Below are 7,915 nucleotides of genomic sequence, written 5' to 3' on the forward strand. Positions count from 1 at the left end.
CTACTTATTATTTTTCAGATAAATTGCATTATTATGGATTAAGTTACCCATCAGGTAAGTATTGTATATCATCAGTATATATGAACAACTGCAAAATGTATATTATATACACATCAATCAAATAATATTCATGATGGCATCCAATTAAGTAGCATAATGTATATCATTCTGAAAGCGTCATTCAGTGAGTATATTTACTTTAGGTACTTTGATTTTACAATTAGTACATGCACTATATTAGGCTATAATATACAGATTTTTACATAAGTAAAAAAATGTTTAAACAGTTTTTCCTCCACCTTGCAAAATGATAACACATCATGTTTAAAGTCCTGTGCAGCACCAGTTTTAACATAAATTTGTAATAGGACAACTTGAAATGCGCCTGTCTCCAGGCCAACTCAGGTTTGCATCAAATGTTTGTCCAAATTCGCTGCAGGCAACTGCAAGTGACAAATAAAAGGGCTTCATCAAATGTTTGTGGAGTCCAGGTAACGTGATGGAGAACTTCATCAGTAAATAGTAATAGTAAATAGAAATCCTGTAGGAAATATACATTCCTGTGCTAGAAAGCATTCATACTGGGGTTTTAACCTGTTTTAATTTTGTTTGTTTTCTTCTTAGCTGTGCGTATTTAATTTCACAGACTTTTATACTACACACAACCCTTCAGGGATTTGTGTCTCCCCGTAGGATTAACGCAGGTCTTTTGTCTGTGTAAAGCACTATACTATTTATTATAGAAAATAATCAATGTAAATAAAAACCCTTAAATAAATAGGTATGTCCAAATCTGTGATTATTCCTGAAAATGCCAGAAATTTACTCAAAACATGGTGCACCAGTAAACCATCAAATGTAACCAAACTATGGTGCAAATGGCAAATTAAAGGTTGTAGTTAATAAAATTATCGATTGCTGCTTTGCTCGGGTCCTCAGTACTGTGGATGCTTTTATACTGTCACTGCATGTAGAGAGAATGTAGAGAGAATAGAGCCATCAGTAATGCAGTAGTGCTGACACTAGTCCTTGTTTTGCTCGATGTGTATGTGTTTGTGGACCTAATGCCACTAGATGGCAGCAGTTCCTAACAAGCTGTCCGTGGATTCCCTGCTGAACCTGCCTTCAGCTGTTGCTTGTTGCCATTTGTATGCACTCCATACATTTTTCTCTCCTGTCTGTTGTTATCTGTCTCTGTAATGGCACGATGCCCCCACCGAGATCATTAAACTTTAATTTCGTTTTGTCATATCCTGGTCTAGAGATCACAGGAGGCCATAGCTTCTAAGGTAGATTTAGGACTGGGGGGAAGGAAATTATAAACTCATCCCTTTCATCCTTTAGCATATATTTTACTGGATTATATTGCAATGCTATGTTATATAGACATACTGTTTAGAATATCGCCACAGGAAAGTTTACATCATTATTATAATGTGGCATCACTTAAGGGGCTCATATTCAAAACATCCCTGGATTGCCCTGTGGCTCTATCCTAACATTGCACTATTATGTATCTACTGCCTCGTCTATTAAAGGAGATACTGAAATCATTTTATATTTTTTATTTTATTTTAACAAAGTACCAAATATAACTAACAACTTTAAATATTAAGAGACGTCAAAATACAAAATTGCAGAAAAATTGACATTTCTAAACATTAAAGACAAAGCAATAAAGAACCGGAAAAAATTAAAGATATAAAATATGAAGGAATTCAAAATATTTTTCCTATAGTTCCTATCCTAAATGACTAAAATAATAATTATTATTATTTAAAAAGATGCTTAATAATCCAATAATAATCCAAAACACAAAACTGAGAGTCCAGTCTGTCCTGAATAGCTCACATGTGTCAGGCGATTGATTTAATTGCTGTGGTGTAATTGGCAGCAGCTCTCCTCTCCCTAGTGATGGCAGGTTTTACCAAACAAAATTACATCATGGCTCTTATAAAACATATTTAGCAATCTTTTGAGGTGTCAGTGGGAGTTGTGTTGTTATCTTGTTTCCAGCATTTTTCCTAAAACTTTGCTGTTGTGTCAATAAATGAAAGTGGCTTTCTTTCTTCCCATCCTTCAAAAAGAAGGACATCAGGGATATTTCCCAAAATTCCAAATAAGTGCTTGAAGTTGTCTTAAATAAACAGAAACATTAAAGATTCTTTCTCTTAAAGACAAAATCATTTCAAACAGATTATTTAGGTAATGTTCATTTTCAAGAAGCTCAGTACATATTGTGTAAAAGCCTTTTTGTTTGGGGTTTTGTTTTTAGTTCAAGTGAGCAATCTCAAATATTATATGTGTATTTATCATATCATAAAAGAAGAAAACATTTTCTACTTTCTGAAATACTGCATTCATTTTGTTGTTGTCGTGCAGCAAAGTACTCCACGTGAGTAATTGATCTGAATGTTTACATCAGGTGTTCGAGCAGACAAACACAATCCTCGTGGGAAATTGACCATAAGGGAAGCACTGAAGTCATACTGTGTCCCTTTTTTGCCTCGATTCAGGTGTGTGCTAAGACAGGATCTGGATAAACAAAAAAATCAATCTGGTGCTAAGGAGAGACCTTTATCATGTTTATTGTTATTGGTTAATTAGACCTGACAAACAATAACATGAAAACCCTTACTGGAAATAAATCGATTTTCCCTTTTATTCTGCTTCAGGTCACCTCACATCTGGTGATGCACATTCACTTTATTGATAATATCAATAACATTGCCACTAAAGCTGAAAAATGAACATGCCTCTCTTAACCTGTTATTTTTAGTGTACTTACTGCTTATATTCAGTATAACAGTTTAACTGGTTTAAACATGGAAAGTCTAAACTGAAGCCACTGAACAACATCATCAGATAATATGGAAATGATTTCTTTATATGCACCAGCATGACCTCCAAATTCAAGCTGGGTTTTTTTTTCTGAGGTACTAAGATTTCTGCAAGTATGCAAAAAAACACACTGATTCAGCTAAGCTGCACTAAAGAATATTATATGTATATCCCTTCCTACACTTCTGTGATGCATCAGCATCTAAAGCACACTACCAGCCTTTGAATTTGTTTTGTGCATTCACAAGTAAATGCTAAGAAAAACTCACTAAAACTGTTCGGTGATTTCAGCCCACATTTTTAGTGGCTACCAGGATACAGACTGGTCACCAGTTAAGGAAGGTTGCTATATTTGCTATTTTACAAGTGGGTTTTGTACAAATGTTTAGATTCTAGTACAATGTGTCAACTGACCAACCAGAGAGCACGTGATCAACACTGCTTGGAGTGTTTATTGTAACCAAATGACACCCATTGGATTCAAAAGGAGCGATAATGTTGGGTGCATTTAAAATAGAGGTCACATCGTAGTTAACAAGACACCATGAGGGTACAGCATTCCCCAGTTTCTCAGAGCATCTAGTTTTAAAGCAGCAAAATGTTCACCTCAACATGTCAAAAAAATGGTGAACTTAACAAATCAATATGTGACATCACAATGAGTATGTTTAGCTTTTATGCACAGTCGTTTAACCAGGATCACGCAATTTGGTATTAATGGATATTGTCAAGTTTCTTATCTTATCTGTAGACAGAAGAGCTATGGAAAACATTTGTGTCATTTACCACAGTCACATACAATATGTGATTTGGAAAATTCACAAAGTATAAACAACCGTAGGGATGTATGTGTTTAGTGAGTTAACATCATTCATCTGGACCTCTGGTGGCTAAGGGGAAAGCTGGAAGGTTACCTCAGAAGGTGTCCACCAGGAGGTTATCAGCAGGATCATTTAAGTGTCAACCACTTCCAGAGTAGGTTAAGACAAACCTCGTAAAGGCTTGAGTTACTAAACAAGCCACTATTGCTGATGTGCTGAGCAATGTAAAGAAACAGGTCAGATTAAAAGAGAAAAACAACACTTTATCTGGACCTTGTGTTGAGAGGAGGATGAAGTCCAGACAAGTTGTGGCCTTTCTGAGGTAAGATGAGCAGGAACATTAAAGGATAAAAGACACTTCAAGGAAATTCTCAAATTACTAAATAAAGAAGCCGAAGAAGAGCTGAAATAAAGTCATATACTGCTAAAATATTCATAATTAGTTTAATTATTTATATTTACTATAAAGAGAAAAAATACGCAAATGCGTTAAAATGCGGAACTGATGTTAATTATGGGGGATTATGGGAGCTTTCAAAGTACAGTCAACTTCCTGACAGCGTCGGCATATTTGAAAAGATCACTAATGTTTAGCACCTTGAAATGACAAAACTATTTACCAATGATCGCAGCTCTCTGAATCTAGAAAATGTGGGCTGAGTGTCTAGTTTGCTCTTAATGACGCTCAGCTCTGACACAGAAATTGCATTAGGCTGTATGACAAAGTGGTTGAACACCAGCTAGAATGCAGAGTCTTTAATGCATCAAATCTGCCATTAAATGAAACTAACCTTTAAAAAGAAATGAGACTTGAGTCCAAAATGTCATCTTCCCTTTTTGGATAAAAACACATTACATTTGCTGACATATCAAATGAGATTTTGCAGACTGTGATTTCAAAGTGGCTAATAGATAACTGAGGCTCATGTTTCTTTTCAGAGAGATTTCTGAGGGTCCATCTATTAAAGACTGAAAGTATTAAAGCGTCAGGCTCCGTGACATGGAATGTGGTTACCTTTTAGTTTGTTTTGGACAAAAATGCATGAGACTGAAGTAAATTTCAAACACCAGCTCATTGACATTTGTTCACATAAATTAAAACTGAAGCAAAATTCCAACACCAGATATTTACATATTGTAACTGTTCTTTTTTTTTGTATATTTGTCACACATGTTTCAGTTCAAATAATTTTTAATATCTAATATAACCTAAGTAAATAGAAAATGCAGTTTTTAAATGATGATTTCATTTATTAAGGGAAAAAGCTATCCAAACCTGCCTCTATTAGTCTGGAAAGTGTTATAAAGCCATTTCTAAGACTTCTGGACTCCAACAAGTAATAGTGAGAAGTATTATACATAAATGAGATCATTTGTAACATAGGTGTATCTTGTTAGGACTGGCAGGAATAACAAAATTACCCCAAGAATGCACTGACAACTCATCCACAAGGAGAAAGAAACCCAGGACAACAGCTAAAAAGCTCACTTAAGATCAGCAATCATGGTTAAACAATGAGAAATGGACTGGGCAAAAATGGCATCCATGCGGGATTTCCAAGGAGAAACTGACTGCTGACCAAAAAGAAAGGAAAGGCTCATCTCACATATGTGCTGCTGGTAGTGTGATGGTCTGGGGTTGCTATGCTGTGAACAAGTATAAGTTTTCTTTTCCATGCAGGTTGTATGGCCAGGCTGGTTTGTCTGTGGAGGCCTCAAGTTGTCTCAAGAACCTGGCTGATTGTTGTGTAATATGGGAGCTGATATAAGCTCAGTGCAGCCTTCTGTGAAGGATAATCTTCATAATAGGATGATCTCTCATCAAGTATTTCCATAGTCAATATTTCTTAACTTTATACTTATGCACTTTTATATTAGTTGTAACTCCTGAAATATTATTTCCACCGTAGGAAAACTAACATCTGTCTTCATTTTTTGTTTGGTAAAGAATGGCAACTTAAGACATCAAGTGAAACTTCCACCGGCTCTTGGATCTTTTCTTGAGATATTTAAATCTTCAGTGGGGGTTGTCGGCAGGAGAAGCACAAAGAGCTTTTCTTAAGTCAAAATATGAGCAAGCCTTTTCATTTTCTCATGTTCTGCTAATGCAGCAAGTTGGCTGAGCAAAACAGTGTGATATCCAACAACCTTTGAGAATATATGCTGTTTTAAAAGGGGCATGGTCAGCAACCTCATGTCCTCCTTCTGTGTTATACTGATAATTGCAACAACAAAAAAACAGATCTTCAGGGCAGAAGAATAAACCCCATAAATAAATAATCACTTTATATGCCTCCCTGAATATACTGCAAGATTTGCAGTTACTGCTTCTGTCTGACAATCTCATTGATCATGCTTCTGTTTGGTAAGCAAATACAAAGGCTTAACACTAGCTGTCAGATTCTTCATTAAAGAGACAACAAATGTGAATAAATCAACAGTTTTAACAGAACTTCAACTGATGTAAAGAGAATAAAGTCATATTTCTGTGCTCGATTACATAAAATGATATTCAAGCAATGCATCCAGCTGTGTTGTTATATCAATGAGTCCGCTTTTGAACAGGATTCTTGTTAATCTAGAATGTAAATATGTAATTGGTTTAAGCTCATGTAATCTTGTGAAAATATAGTGAATGCAAAACACATGATAATTACATTTTAATGATTCACTTTAAGCTTTAAGCCATGTGTTATTGAAAGTAAACAGAAGGTCTCTTCATGGACAATCTTCACCTTATCTTTTCAACCTTCTTTGATGCCCGCAGGATTCAGAATCAATCAAACTTTCATGAACCTGGCAGCATTTCTCCTCCCTCATTCCTTGTATTCCTCCCCCTACCTTGTGCTTGTGTGTATGTATGAGTGTGCTTGCACATGTGTGTCATGGCCAGGTGCTCTGTTCCCAGTCCCAGTGCCAATCAACCTGTCACCTGATGTCCATTCACTCTTCAAACCTAGTTGGATATCTTCCCTGGCTTCTCCACTCCTCATCGGTTGCCTCTGATCTCCTTCGTGTCTTTTACAACTAAGCTCAGGGAGCATCTCTCAGCCCCGATTGGCACCAGCCTGCCCTGCTCTTTAATGCTGTGTAGCCATTCCCACCAAACTAGCCAGACAGTCGTGCTCCCTATCCTTTAATTCAGGCAAGAGTCCTGAATGTACTCATTTGTCCCTGTCTTATTCAGTATTACCTGAATTTATGTGTTGCTGTGACAACCAGGAAAGCAGATTTATATGAAGGTAAATCTTTTTTAAAGCTAGACCCCCTAAGGGTCGCCATGGCAGAGCATCAGCTTCCATCTCATTTGTCTTTCATTTCTCTTTTTCAGAGCATACATCCACCTCTCCAGGCTCTCTTCCACCTGCTCACTACTCTCAGTGCAGATCACAATGTCATCTGCTAACATTATAGTCCACAGAGAGTCCAGACCTCATCTGTCAGCCTGTCCATCACCACTGAGAACAAGGAAGGGCTCAGATCTAATTCTTGGTGTAATGTCCCCCCCACCTTGAACCTTTCTGTCAATCCTTCGACACACTTAACCTGTCACGGCCCGTGGCTCGGCATCCAGGGAGCCGTGGGAGGCTGCGGTGGCCACACCCTCGGGCTGGGCCGCCTCCAAACCACCTGCGTCTCATCTGAGGCAATCACCGGAGGACTACTTCAGCCAGCTCTGACGGCTTCTCCTCGCCAGTCCGTAAGTCTCCTCCCAGTGTGACCAGCATTTGGCGTGGAAGCCTGCCTGCCTGCCTGCCTGCCTGCCTGCCTCCCTCCCTCCCTCCCTCCCTAGGATTCCCTTCACGGGCACCTCTCCCCTCCAAGCTCCACGGTCCTGCTCTACCTGTAAGCCTCGGCAACTTATGAAGTCAAGCTGTTCATTTCTTGACAACCTGCCTACTGTTAACTGTGTCTCCCCTTTCTGTTGCAGTTTCCCCACGGTCCCGATTACGGCGCTCCTGGGCTCCACGCTCCTCGTTTCCCCCCATGGCATGAGCCACGTTTCCTTAGCTTTGTTAAAAGATTCCTCAGTTAAATAAAACTTGAGCTGTTCTGAGCTGCGGTGTGCTGAGTCTGCTTTTGGGGTCCTGTTACTTGAACACTCCGTGTTCTGTGACATAACCATTATGTGACTATCCTCATATGTTCTGCATCATGTTCAACCTGTGTGTGTGTGTGTGTGTGTGTGTGTGTGTGTGTGTGTGTGAGATTGGATGTTTTGTGAAATATGAGAACTTGAAAAATATGTGTGT

The sequence above is a fragment of the Pundamilia nyererei genome, unplaced genomic scaffold (genome assembly GCF_000239375.1).
Source record: "Pundamilia nyererei isolate P.nyererei 1_Seehausen unplaced genomic scaffold, PunNye1.0 scaffold00025, whole genome shotgun sequence".
NCBI lineage: Eukaryota > Metazoa > Chordata > Actinopteri > Cichliformes > Cichlidae > Pundamilia > Pundamilia nyererei.